Genomic DNA, 12,186 nt, shown 5'->3' with positions numbered 1-12,186 from the left:
TCTTTCTAGAGAGTGCAGATTCAGGGCCCTTAGTCTATCCTCATAGGGACGGTTTCTGATACATGGGATCAACTTTGTCATCCTCCTTTGTACATTTTCCAGAGAATTTATATCCATTCTGTAATACGGTGACCAAAACTGTGCAGCATAATCTAAATGAGGCCTAACCAAGGATGTATAGAGTTGAAGAACAACCTGAGGACTCCTATTATTTATGCTTCTTGATATGAAGCCAAGGATTCTATTAGCTTTATTGCGAACACTTATGCACTGTTGTCTTGGTTTCAGATTACTGCTAACCAGAACTCCTAAATCTTTTTCGCAATCCGTAATATTAAGATCTACATTATTTAGTTTATATGTGGCATGGTTATTGTCCTGTCCAACATTTAGAACTTTGCATTTGTCTATATTAAAATGCATCTGCCACTTCTCCGACCACTGCATCAGTCTATTCAAATCTTCCTGGAGTGTTCGAATGTCCTCGTCAGAATGAATTCGACGGCCTATTTTGGTGTCATCGGCAAACTTGCCGATGTCGCTCTTTATGCCCTCATCTATGTCGTTTATGTAGATTGTGAACAGCAGGGGGCCCAACACTGACCCCTGAGGAACACCGCTCGTGACGCTTCCCCACTCTGATTTCTCCCCATTTATGCAAACTCTCTGCTGCCTATTTGTCAACCATGCCTCTATCCAGGAAAAAATTTCTCCTCCTATTCCATGTGCTTTAATTTTCCTCAATAGCCTCTGATGTGGGACCCTGTCAAAAGCCTTACTGAAGTCCATATACATAATATCATATTCATTACCATGATCTACCTCCTCAAATACCTTAGTGAAAAAAGTTAATAAATTCGTAAGGCAGGAACGCCCCTTTGTAAAACCATGCTGAGATTCGTTGATTAATTTATGCTTTTCAAGGTGGCTACGAACTGCCTCGGCAATTATTGATTCCATAAATTTTCCCACTATGGAGGTTAGGCTTATTGGTCTATAGTTCGAAGCTAAGGACCTGTCACCTGTTTTGAAAATAGGTATCACATTTGCCATTTTCCACTTATCTGGCACCATGCCAGTTTGTAGTGATATGTTGAAAAGATTAGCCAAAGGTGTGCTAAGCTCCTCTTTACATTCCTTTAGAACCCTTGCATACAGTTCATCAGGGCCTGGGGATTTGTTAGGTTTTAATTTATCTATTTGCCTAAGGACCATGTCACTTGTGACCCTAATAGTGCACAGTTTATTATCGTCCTGTTCTACATAATTTATCATTACTGGAATATCGCTGGTATCCTCCTGTGTAAAAACTGAGAGGAAGTACGTGTTAAAAATTCTACACATTTCCTTATCACTGTCAGTGAGCTGACCCGAGGAACTTTTGAGTGGGCCTATCTTGTCCCTGATCTTACTTCTGTATACCTGAAAGAATCCTTTTGGGTTAGTCTTCGATTCTCTTGCAACTTTAACCTCATAATCTCTTTTTGCTTTTCTAATTCCCTTTTTTATTTCTCTCTTTAACTGAATATATCGATTTCTTAATTGCCCCTCTCCTCTTTTGATTTGCCTATATATGCCTCTCTTTTGACCAATCAGATATTTTAATCTATTGTTCATCCATTTAGGATCATTTTTGTTTGATCTGATTTCCCTATTTGGAACATAATTTGACTGAGCAGCTAGAACTATGCCCTGGAAAGCATCATATCGGCAACCATCACCACCTACCTGACCCTTAGTCAGGTCATTCCAGTTCAGCCCACCTAAGTAATTTTTCAGTCCTATGAAATCAGCCAAGCGAAAGTCAGGGACGGAGACTTGATTGCCATTATTAGGGGAATTCCATGATATATTAAAACTGAGTGATTTGTGATCACTTTCCCCAAGCTCATCATTAACCTCAAGATTATTAATTAGTGTTTCCCTACTGGTAAGAACCAAGTCAAGGAGGTTATTTCCCCTAGTTGGCTCTGTCACAAACTGTTTTAAAAAACAATCCTGGATCGTATCAAGAAAGTCACCTGACTCTAAATTTCCTGTCAAATTGCTCCAGTCAATCTGTCTATAGTTGAAATCTCCCATTAGCACAACATTTTCGTATGTAGATGCCTTACGAATTTCGTCCCATAGAAGTTTACTGCACTCCCTATCAAGATTTGGGGCCCTGTAAATCACACCCAAAATTAGTTTTTCTCGGCCCTCGAGAAGCTGTAACCAAACAGATTCAGTGGCTGACGCTTCTAATTTAATATCTTGTCTAACACAACAATTTAAATTGTCTCTGACATACATCGCTACTCCACCACCTTTCCTGTTGACCCTGTCAGTGTGGAATAATTTATAGCCTTGTATGTGACATTCAGAGGGCATCTCTCTATCTTTCAGATTGAGCCAGGTCTCTGTTATAGCAATAATATCTATGTTTCCTGCACTTGCAATTAATCTTAGCTCATCTATCTTATTTCTTACACTCCTGCTATTAGTATAGTAAACCTTAAGGGAGCTAGTCCCTTGCTGCCCTCTGCTGTCCCCCTTTGTTTGCTGACCTGATCTATTGTCTTTATTTATAACTTCATGCTGAATGCCTTTTATACATTTACTGTTTCCAACCCAAGTGTTGCAACCTGCTTGTTTCCCACACACACCCATACCTCTATCTTCCATCAGTTTAAAATCATAGGCATTTCACCAATGGCCTTCTCAATCGAGTCTGCAAGTGCTACCACCCCAGCCCCAGAGAGATGTACCCCATCCCTTGCATACATATCATGTTTGCCATAAAAGTTGTTCCAGTTGTCAATGAATGGGATTGCAAGTTCCTTGCAGTATCCGTCTAGCCAGCAATTTACACCAATTGCCCTAGACAACCATTCATTTCCTACTCCCCTTCTAGGCAAGATGCTACATATGATTGGGATCCCTCCCTTAGACTTAATGAAATCTATAGCTGACCTGTACTTATCTAGCAGCTCTTCTCTCCTACCCTTCCCAATATCATTTCCACCAGCACTGAGACAGATAATGGGCTTGTTCCCATTACCTGACATGATATTATCCAGCCTGTTGACAATGTCCCCAACACCAGCTCCAGGGAAGCACACTCTATCTCTCATCTTCTTATTCCTATTACAAAAAGCATGGTCAATATATCTTACCTGAGAGTCACCAACCACAAGAATGCGCTTACCTCCATTAGCAGGGGCAGTAGTACCCTTACCTTCACTGGCCACTGAAGTACATTCATCCTGAAGAACAGAGAAGCGATTTCCTACCTTCAGATCTTCACTCTTAACTTTCCTTACTCTGATGCGCCTCCCATTACTGTGAACCACTCGCCACTTGTAGCAGGTGCTGGGCTGCACCTCACTGCTGGTAGCCGTTGCTACCTCCCCAACTACAGCCTCCTCACAGCGAGAGACAGACTGCACCTCACTGCTAGAAGCCTCATTCCCCACAACTCCAGCCACCTCACACTCTCTCCCAGACCCATTGAGGTGGACCTTCAGCCTCCTAATCTCCTCCTGGAGAAGCAAAACCTCCTCCTTCAACTCTCCAACCTCAATTTTTAAAACACTGCAGAAGCAAGCCATGCTTTGTAACCGTCCACACTAATCCCCAAAGCAGCTCAGGGTCTGTGACCTCACGTGACGACTGACCACTGACCACTGATAACGACATACAAAATACTGAGAGGAATTGACAAGGTGGACAAAGACAGGATGTTCCAGAGATTGGACACAGTAACAAGGGGACACAGTTGGAAGTTGAAGACGCAGATGAATCACAGGGATGTTAGGAAGTATTTCTTCAGCCACAGAGTAGTCAGTAAGTGGAATAGTTTGGGAAGCGATGTAGTGGAGGCAGGATCCATACATAGCTTTAAGCAGAGGTATGATAAAGCTCACGGCTCAGGGAGAGTGACCTAGTAGCAATCAGTGAAGAGGCGGGGCCAGGAGCTCGGACTCGACCCCCGCAACCTCAACTAGGTGAGTACAACTAGGTGAGTACACACACACGTAACCTGCCACCTCCATGCATAGGACATCTCCCTAACGTGTCTGTAGGATATTGGTCTTCAGGAAGCCTCCTTCAGGGATATATTACAGGTGTAAATCAGGTCAGGTAACGAATTAAAATTGGACCATTAACTTCAAGGGAGACTCGTCCAATCTCCAGAAAATGCAAAGGTGTTCAACAAAACTAAGATGATTTTAGGGGTCGATGTGCCTCCGGTCCCAGACTAGACCTCATGGATGAAGGTGTGATTAACCAAGTTGTTACTGCTGGCCACGTCCAGTCCAACCACAGCCAGGTTGAGCAGGAAGTGACTTGAGGAACGAATCAAGATCCTGCTTGAACCGCAGGGTCGTCACAACAGTGTCGTAACACAGGTGAGACATAATTACGGAATACAAGATACTCGGACGAGGTAACTGGCTGAACAGTAGACAAACTTTGGCAAAAGAGGAACATACGCAAGTGTGGTCAATAGTTGGACGCTAAAAAGTCTCGGTGTGGTAAGTAGAAAGAGCTGACTGTATAACTGATGTAGGCAGACTCCATGCACAATTTCAAGATTAGGTATGACAGCGCCAAAGAGGTTAGTACCAATGATGGTAGACTGAAGGCTAAGATACAGGGCCAGGAGCTGAAACTCAATCCTCTGGAAAACAACACAGGGTAAGTACAACCAGATAGGCATCGCAGCACCAGCTGCAGGTAATCCATGGAGGTCAAGAAGATGGAGTGAGCTATAAGGCTGGAGCCAGCTGGATGTACTGCTACCAGTTGGTTCCTCACCCCTCCCAGCTGGCACTTTCCCTATACCACCCCTCCCAGCTGGCACCTTCCCTATACCACCCCTCCTCTTCTCTCAGCACCCAGTAATCCATCCCTAGCACAATTTTTTTTCTGCAGTCTTTTCCCTAGGTGAAGCTAGGCTAGCCTATGTTGGGTTAGTTAAAGTTCGGTTACATTAGATTAATTTTCGTTAGGTTAGGTTAAGAATGGAGTAACAGATATAGGAGGCTTGAGGGTGCCAGCTGTCAGGCACACTAGGTATGGTGAAGGATGTGTATGTTACCAAGCAAGTGCGTTACCAAGCAAGTACATTACGAAGCAAGTGTGCGTTACGAAGCAAGTACGTTACCAAGCAAGTGCGTTACGAAACAAGTGTGCGTTACGAAGTGAGTTGGCAGCTCGGGACTGCTTTGGTAATACGAATGGTCGTTGTGGATGTGAATTTCCTAAGTTCGTAGTACATAGTAGGTGCTGACCAATTATTTGTGTTTTCTCTTATCTTAATGGATGTAATATTTAAGTCATTGGAGAAGAATCATCCTCTGGGTGCTGTGAGGAGGTAGGAGGTGTTCCCCATCAGGTGAAGAATCATCCTCTGGGTGCTGTGAGGAGGTAGGAGGTGTTCCCCATCAGGTGAAGAATCATCCTCTGGGTGCTGTGAGGAGGTAGGAGGTGTCCCCCATCAGGTGAAGAATCATCCTCTGGGTGCTGTGAGGAGGTAGGAGGTGTTCCCCATCAGGTGAAGAATCATCCTCTGGGTGCTGTGAGGAGGTAGGAGGTGTTCCCCATCAGGTGTGTGTAGTTCATCCCTCCCTTGATTGTATATTGTCGAGTTACTGTCACATCAGTTACCTCATCTTATTCAACTGTAAAAACAATATATGACAATCTTATGGAACTATCTAGGAGCATTATGAAAGAAAGTAGCTGAGAGAGAGAGAGAGAGAGAGAGAGAGAGAGAGAGAGAGAGAGAGAGAGAGAGAGAGATGAGGTTGAAAGTAACACTCGAGTCATCAGCTTTTTAAACAAAATAGGCTATGATTCATTTTACAGCAATTTTCGCTTTACAGCAGTAATCCGGAGCCTAACCTGCTGTATAAGCGGGGCCCAGCAGTAGCCTGGAGCCTAACCTGCTGTATAAACGGCCCAGCAGTAGCCTGGAGCCTAACCTGCTGTATAAGTGGGGCCCAGCAGTAGCCCGGGACCTAACTTGCTGTATAAGCGGGGCTCTACAGTAGCCTGGAACCTAACTTGCTGTATAAGCGGGGCCCTACAGTAGCCTGGAACCTAACTTGCTGTATAACCGGGGCCCTACAGTAGCCTGGAACCTAACTTGCTGTATAATCGGGGCCCTACAGTAGCCTGGAACCTAACTTGCTGTATAACCGGGGCCCTACAGTAGCCTGGAACCTAACTTGCTGTATAATCGGGGCCCTACAGTAGCCTGGAACCTAACTTGCTGTATAATCGGGGCCCTCCTGTACATATTTCTAGTTTACAGATTATGTTCAAGTAATGCACTAATACAGTCACTGGATGGCGAAATGTCTGCAAGATACCCAGATGATGCACATATGTCTTAATAATTTGCTAGACTTGTTTAAACTGTCGCTTAAAAGTAATGGTTAAACTACAGAACCGAAATTTTGTTGTTAGTAAAACACATGAAGAAATCAACCCATTTATAATAGTTACTGCATGAAGAATAGAGAGGCTACGGAATTTTGATATTGTGGTTCAGAAGACAACTAGCCAGATGATAGTGGTGAAGGCAACTAGCAAGATGATAGTGGTGAAGGCAACTAGCAAGATGATAGTGGTGAAGGCAACTAGCCAGATGATAGTGGTGAAGGCAACTAGCAAGATGATAGTGGTGAAGACAACTAGCCAGATGATAGTGGTGAAGGCAACTAGCCAGATGATAGTGGTGAAGGCAACTAGCCAGATGATAGTGGTGAAGGCAACCAGCCAGATGATAGTGGTGAAGGCAACTAGCAAGATGATAGTGGTGAAGGCAACTAGCAAGATGATAGTGGTGAAGGCAACTAGCCAGATGATAGTGGTGAAGACAACTAGTCAGATGATAGTGGTGAAGGCAACTAGCCAGATGATAGTGGTGAAGGGAACTAGCCAGATGATAGTGGTGAAGGCAACTAGCCAGATGATAGTGGTGAAGGCAACTAGCCAGATGATAGTGGTGAAGGGAACTAGCCAGATGATAGTGGTGAAGGCAACTAGCCAGATGATAGTGGTGAAGGGAACTAGCCAGATGATAGTGGTGAAGGCAACTAGCCAGATGATAGTGGTGAAGGGAACTAGCCAGATGATAGTGGTGAAGGCAACTAGCCAGATGATAGTGGTGAAGGGAACTAGCCAGATGATAGTGGTGAAGACAACTAGTCAGATGATAGTGGTGAAGGCAACTAGCCAGATGATAGTGGTGAAGGGAACTAGCCAGATGATAGTGGTGAAGACAACTAGCCAGATGATAGTGGTGAAGGGAACTAGCCAGATGATAGTGGTGAAGGGAACTAGCCAGATGATAGTGGTGAAGACAACTAGTCAGATGATAGTGGTGAAGGCAACTAGCCAGATGATAGTGGTGAAGGGAACTAGCCAGATGATAGTGGTGAAGACAACTAGTCAGATGATAGTGGTGAAGGGAACTAGCCAGATGATAGTGGTGAAGGGAACTAGCCAGATGATAGTGGTGAAGGCAACTAGCCAGATGATAGTGGTGAAGGGAACTAGCCAGATGATAGTGGTGAAGACAACTAGTCAGATGATAGTGGTGAAGGCAACTAGCCAGATGATAGTGGTGAAGGGAACTAGCCAGATGATAGTGGTGAAGACAACTAGTCAGATGATAGTGGTGAAGGCAACTAGCCAGATGATAGTGGTGAAGGGAACTAGCCAGATGATAGTGGTGAAGGCAACTAGCCAGATGATAGTGGTGAAGGGAACTAGCCAGATGATAGTGGTGAAGGGAACTAGCCAGATGATAGTGGTGAAGGGAACTAGCCAGATGATAGTGGTGAAGGGAACTAGCCAGATGATAGTGGTGAAGACAACTAGTCAGATGATAGTGGTGAAAGCAACTAGCCAGATGATAGTGGTGAAGGGAACTAGCCAGATGATAGTGGTGAAGGCAACTAGCCAGATGATAGTGGTGAAGGGAACTAGCCAGATGATAGTGAAGACAACTAGTCAGATGATAGTGGTGAAGGCAACTAGCCAGATGATAGTGGTGAAGGGAACTAGCCAGATGATAGTGGTGAAGGCAACTAGCAAGATGATAGTGGTGAAGGCAACTAGCAAGATGATAGTGGTGAAGGCAACTAGCCAGATGATAGTGGTGAAGGGAACTAGCCAGATGATAGTGGTGAAGGGAACTAGCCAGATGATAGTGAAGGGAACTAGCAAGATGATAGTGGTGAAGGCAACTAGCAAGATGATAGTGGTGAAGGGAACTAGCAAGATGATAGTGGTGAAGGCAACTAGCCAGATGATAGTGGTGAAGGGAACTAGCCAGATGATAGTGGTGAAGGGAACTAGCCAGATGATAGTGGTGAAGGGAACTAGCCAGATGATAGTGGTGAAGGCAACTAGCAAGATGATAGTGGTGAAGGCAACTAGCCAGATGATAGTGGTGAAGGGAACTAGCCAGATGATAGTGGTGAAGGCAACTAGCCAGATGATAGTGGTGAAGGGAACTAGCCAGATGATAGTGGTGAAGACAACTAGTCAGATGATAGTGGTGAAGGCAACTAGCCAGATGATAGTGGTGAAGGCAACTAGCCAGATGATAGTGGTGAAGACAACTAGTCAGATGATAGTGGTGAAGACAACTAGTCAGATGATAGTGGTGAAGACAACTAGCTAGTGGTGAAGGCAACTAGCCAGATGATAGTGGTGAAGACAACTAGCTAGTGGTGAAGGGAACTAGCCAGATGATAGTGGTGAAGACAACTAGTCAGATGATAGTGGTGAAGGCAAATAGCCAGATGATAGTGGTGAAGGGAACTAGTCAGATGATAGTGGTGAAGACAACTAGTCAGATGATAGTGGTGAAGGGAACTAGTCAGATGATAGTGGTGAAGACAACTAGTCAGATGATAGTGGTGAAGGGAACTAGCCAGATGATAGTGGTGAAGGCAACTAGCCAGATGATAGTGGTGAAGGGAACTAGCCAGATGATAGTGGTGAAGGCAACTAGCCAGATGATAGTGGTGAAGGGAACTAGCCAGATGATAGTGGTGAAGACAACTAGCCAGATGATAGTGGTGAAGGCAACCAGCCAGATGATAGAGGTGAAGGCAACTAGCCAGATGATAGTGGTGAAGGGAACTAGCCAGATGATAGTGGTGAAGGCAACCAGCCAGATGATAGTGGTGAAGGGAACTAGCCAGATGATAGTGGTGAAGACAACTAGTCAGATGATAGTGGTGAAGACAACTAGCCAGATGATAGTGGTGAAGGCAACCAGCCAGATGATAGTGGTGAAGGGAACTAGCCAGATGATAGTGGTGAAGACAACTAGCCAGATGATAGTGGTGAAGGCAACTAGCCAGATGATAGTGGTGAAGGCAACCAGCCAGATGATAGTGGTGAAGGCAACTAGCCAGATGATAGTGGTGAAGGGAACTAGCCAGATGATAGTGGTGAAGACAACTAGTCAGATAATAGTGGTGAAGACAACTAGCCAGATGATAGTGGTGAAGGCAACCAGCCAGATGATAGTGGTGAAGGCAACTAGCCAGATGATAGTGGTGAAGGGAACTAGCCAGATGATAGTGGTGAAGGCAACTAGCCAGATGATAGTGGTGACGACAACTAGCCAGATGATAGTGGTGAAGGCAACCAGCCAGATGATAGTGGTGAAGGGAACTAGCCAGATGATAGTGGTGAAGACAACTAGCCAGATGATAGTGGTGAAGGGAACTAGCCAGATGATAGTGGTGAAGGGAACTAGCCAGATGATAGTGGTGAAGACAACTAGCCAGATGATAGTGGTGAAGGGAACTAGCCAGATGATAGTGGTGAAGGGAACTAGCCAGATGATAGTGGTGAAGACAACTAGCCAGATGATAGTGGTGAAGGGAACTAGCCAGATGATAGTGGTGAAGGGAACTAGCCAGATGATAGTGGTGAAGGCAACTAGCCAGATGATAGTGGTGAAGGCAACTAGCCAGATGATAGTGGTGAAGGCAACTAGCCAGATGATAGTGGTGAAGACAACTAGCCAGATGATAGTGGTGAAGACAACTAGTCAGATGATAGTGGTGAAGGGAACTAGCCAGATGATAGTGGTGAAGACAACTAGCCAGATGATAGTGGTGAAGGCAACCAGCCAGATGATAGTGGTGAAGGCAACTAGCCAGATGATAGTGGTGAAGGCAACCAGCCAGATGATAGTGGTGAAGGCAACTAGCCAGATGATAGTGGTGAAGGCAACTAGCCAGATGATAGTGGTGAAGGGAACTAGCCAGATGATAGTGGTGAAGGCAACTAGCCAGATGATAGTGGTGAAGGGAACTAGCCAGATGATAGTGGTGAAGGGAACTAGCCAGATGATAGTGGTGAAGGCAACTAGCCAGATGATAGTGGTGAAGGGAACTAGCCAGATGATAGTGGTGAAGACAACTAGCCAAATGATAGTGGTGAAGGGAACTAGCCAGATGATAGTGGTGAAGGGAACTAGCCAGATGATAGTGGTGAAGGCAACTAGCCAGATGATAGTGGTGAAGGGAACTAGCCAGATGATAGTGGTGAAGACAACTAGTCAGATGATAGTGGTGAAGGGAACTAGCCAGATGATAGTGGTGAAGGGAACTAGCCAGATGATAGTGGTGAAGGCAACTAGCCAGATGATAGTGGTGAAGGGAACTAGCCAGATGATAGTGGTGAAGACAACTAGTCAGATGATAGTGGTGAAGGCAACTAGCCAGATGATAGTGGTGAAGGGAACTAGCCAGATGATAGTGGTGAAGACAACTAGTCAGATGATAGTGGTGAAGGCAACTAGCCAGATGATAGTGGTGAAGGGAACTAGCCAGATGATAGTGGTGAAGGCAACTAGCCAGATGATAGTGGTGAAGGGAACTAGCCAGATGATAGTGGTGAAGGGAACTAGCCAGATGATAGTGGTGAAGGCAACTAGCCAGATGATAGTGGTGAAGACAACTAGCCAGATGATAGTGGTGAAGACAACTAGTCAGATGATAGTGGTGAAAGCAACTAGCCAGATGATAGTGGTGAAGGGAACTAGCCAGATGATAGTGGTGAAGGCAACTAGCCAGATGATAGTGGTGAAGGGAACTAGCCAGATGATAGTGGTGAAGACAACTAGTCAGATGATAGTGGTGAAGGCAACTAGCCAGATGATAGTGGTGAAGGGAACTAACCAGATGATAGTGGTGAAGGCAACTAGCAAGATGATAGTGGTGAAGGCAACTAGCAAGATGATAGTGGTGAAGGGAACTAGCCAGATGATAGTGGTGAAGGGAACTAGCCAGATGATAGTGGTGAAGGGAACTAGCCAGATGATAGTGGTGAAGGGAACTAGCAAGATGATAGTGGTGAAGGCAACTAGCAAGATGATAGTGGTGAAGGGAACTAGCAAGATGATAGTGGTGAAGGCAACTAGCCAGATGATAGTGGTGAAGGGAACTAGCCAGATGATAGTGGTGAAGGGAACTAGCCAGATGATAGTGGTGAAGGGAACTAGCCAGATGATAGTGGTGAAGGCAACTAGCAAGATGATAGTGGTGAAGGCAACTAGCCAGATGATAGTGGTGAAGGGAACTAGCCAGATGATAGTGGTGAAGGCAACTAGCCAGATGATAGTGGTGAAGGGAACTAGCCAGATGATAGTGGTGAAGACAACTAGTCAGATGATAGTGGTGAAGGCAACTAGCCAGATGATAGTGGTGAAGGCAACTAGCCAGATGATAGTGGTGAAGACAACTAGTCAGATGATAGTGGTGAAGACAACTAGTCAGATGATAGTGGTGAAGACAACTAGCTAGTGGTGAAGGCAACTAGCCAGATGATAGTGGTGAAGACAACTAGCTAGTGGTGAAGGGAACTAGCCAGATGATAGTGGTGAAGACAACTAGTCAGATGATAGTGGTGAAGACAACTAGTCAGATGATAGTGGTGAAGACAACTAGTCAGATGATAGTGGTGAAGACAACTAGTCAGATGATAGTGGTGAAGACAACTAGCCAGATGATAGTGGTGAAGACAACTAGCCAGATGATAGTGGTGAAGACAACTAGTCAGATGATAGTGGTGAAGACAACTAGCCAGATGATAGTGGTGAAGGGAACTAGTCAGATGATAGTGGTGAAGACAACTAGTCAGATGATAGTGGTGAAGACAACT

This window comes from Cherax quadricarinatus, chromosome 79 (assembly GCF_038502225.1).
Source record: "Cherax quadricarinatus isolate ZL_2023a chromosome 79, ASM3850222v1, whole genome shotgun sequence".
Lineage (NCBI taxonomy): Eukaryota > Metazoa > Arthropoda > Malacostraca > Decapoda > Parastacidae > Cherax > Cherax quadricarinatus.
Note: the sequence above shows the minus strand (reverse complement) of the source record.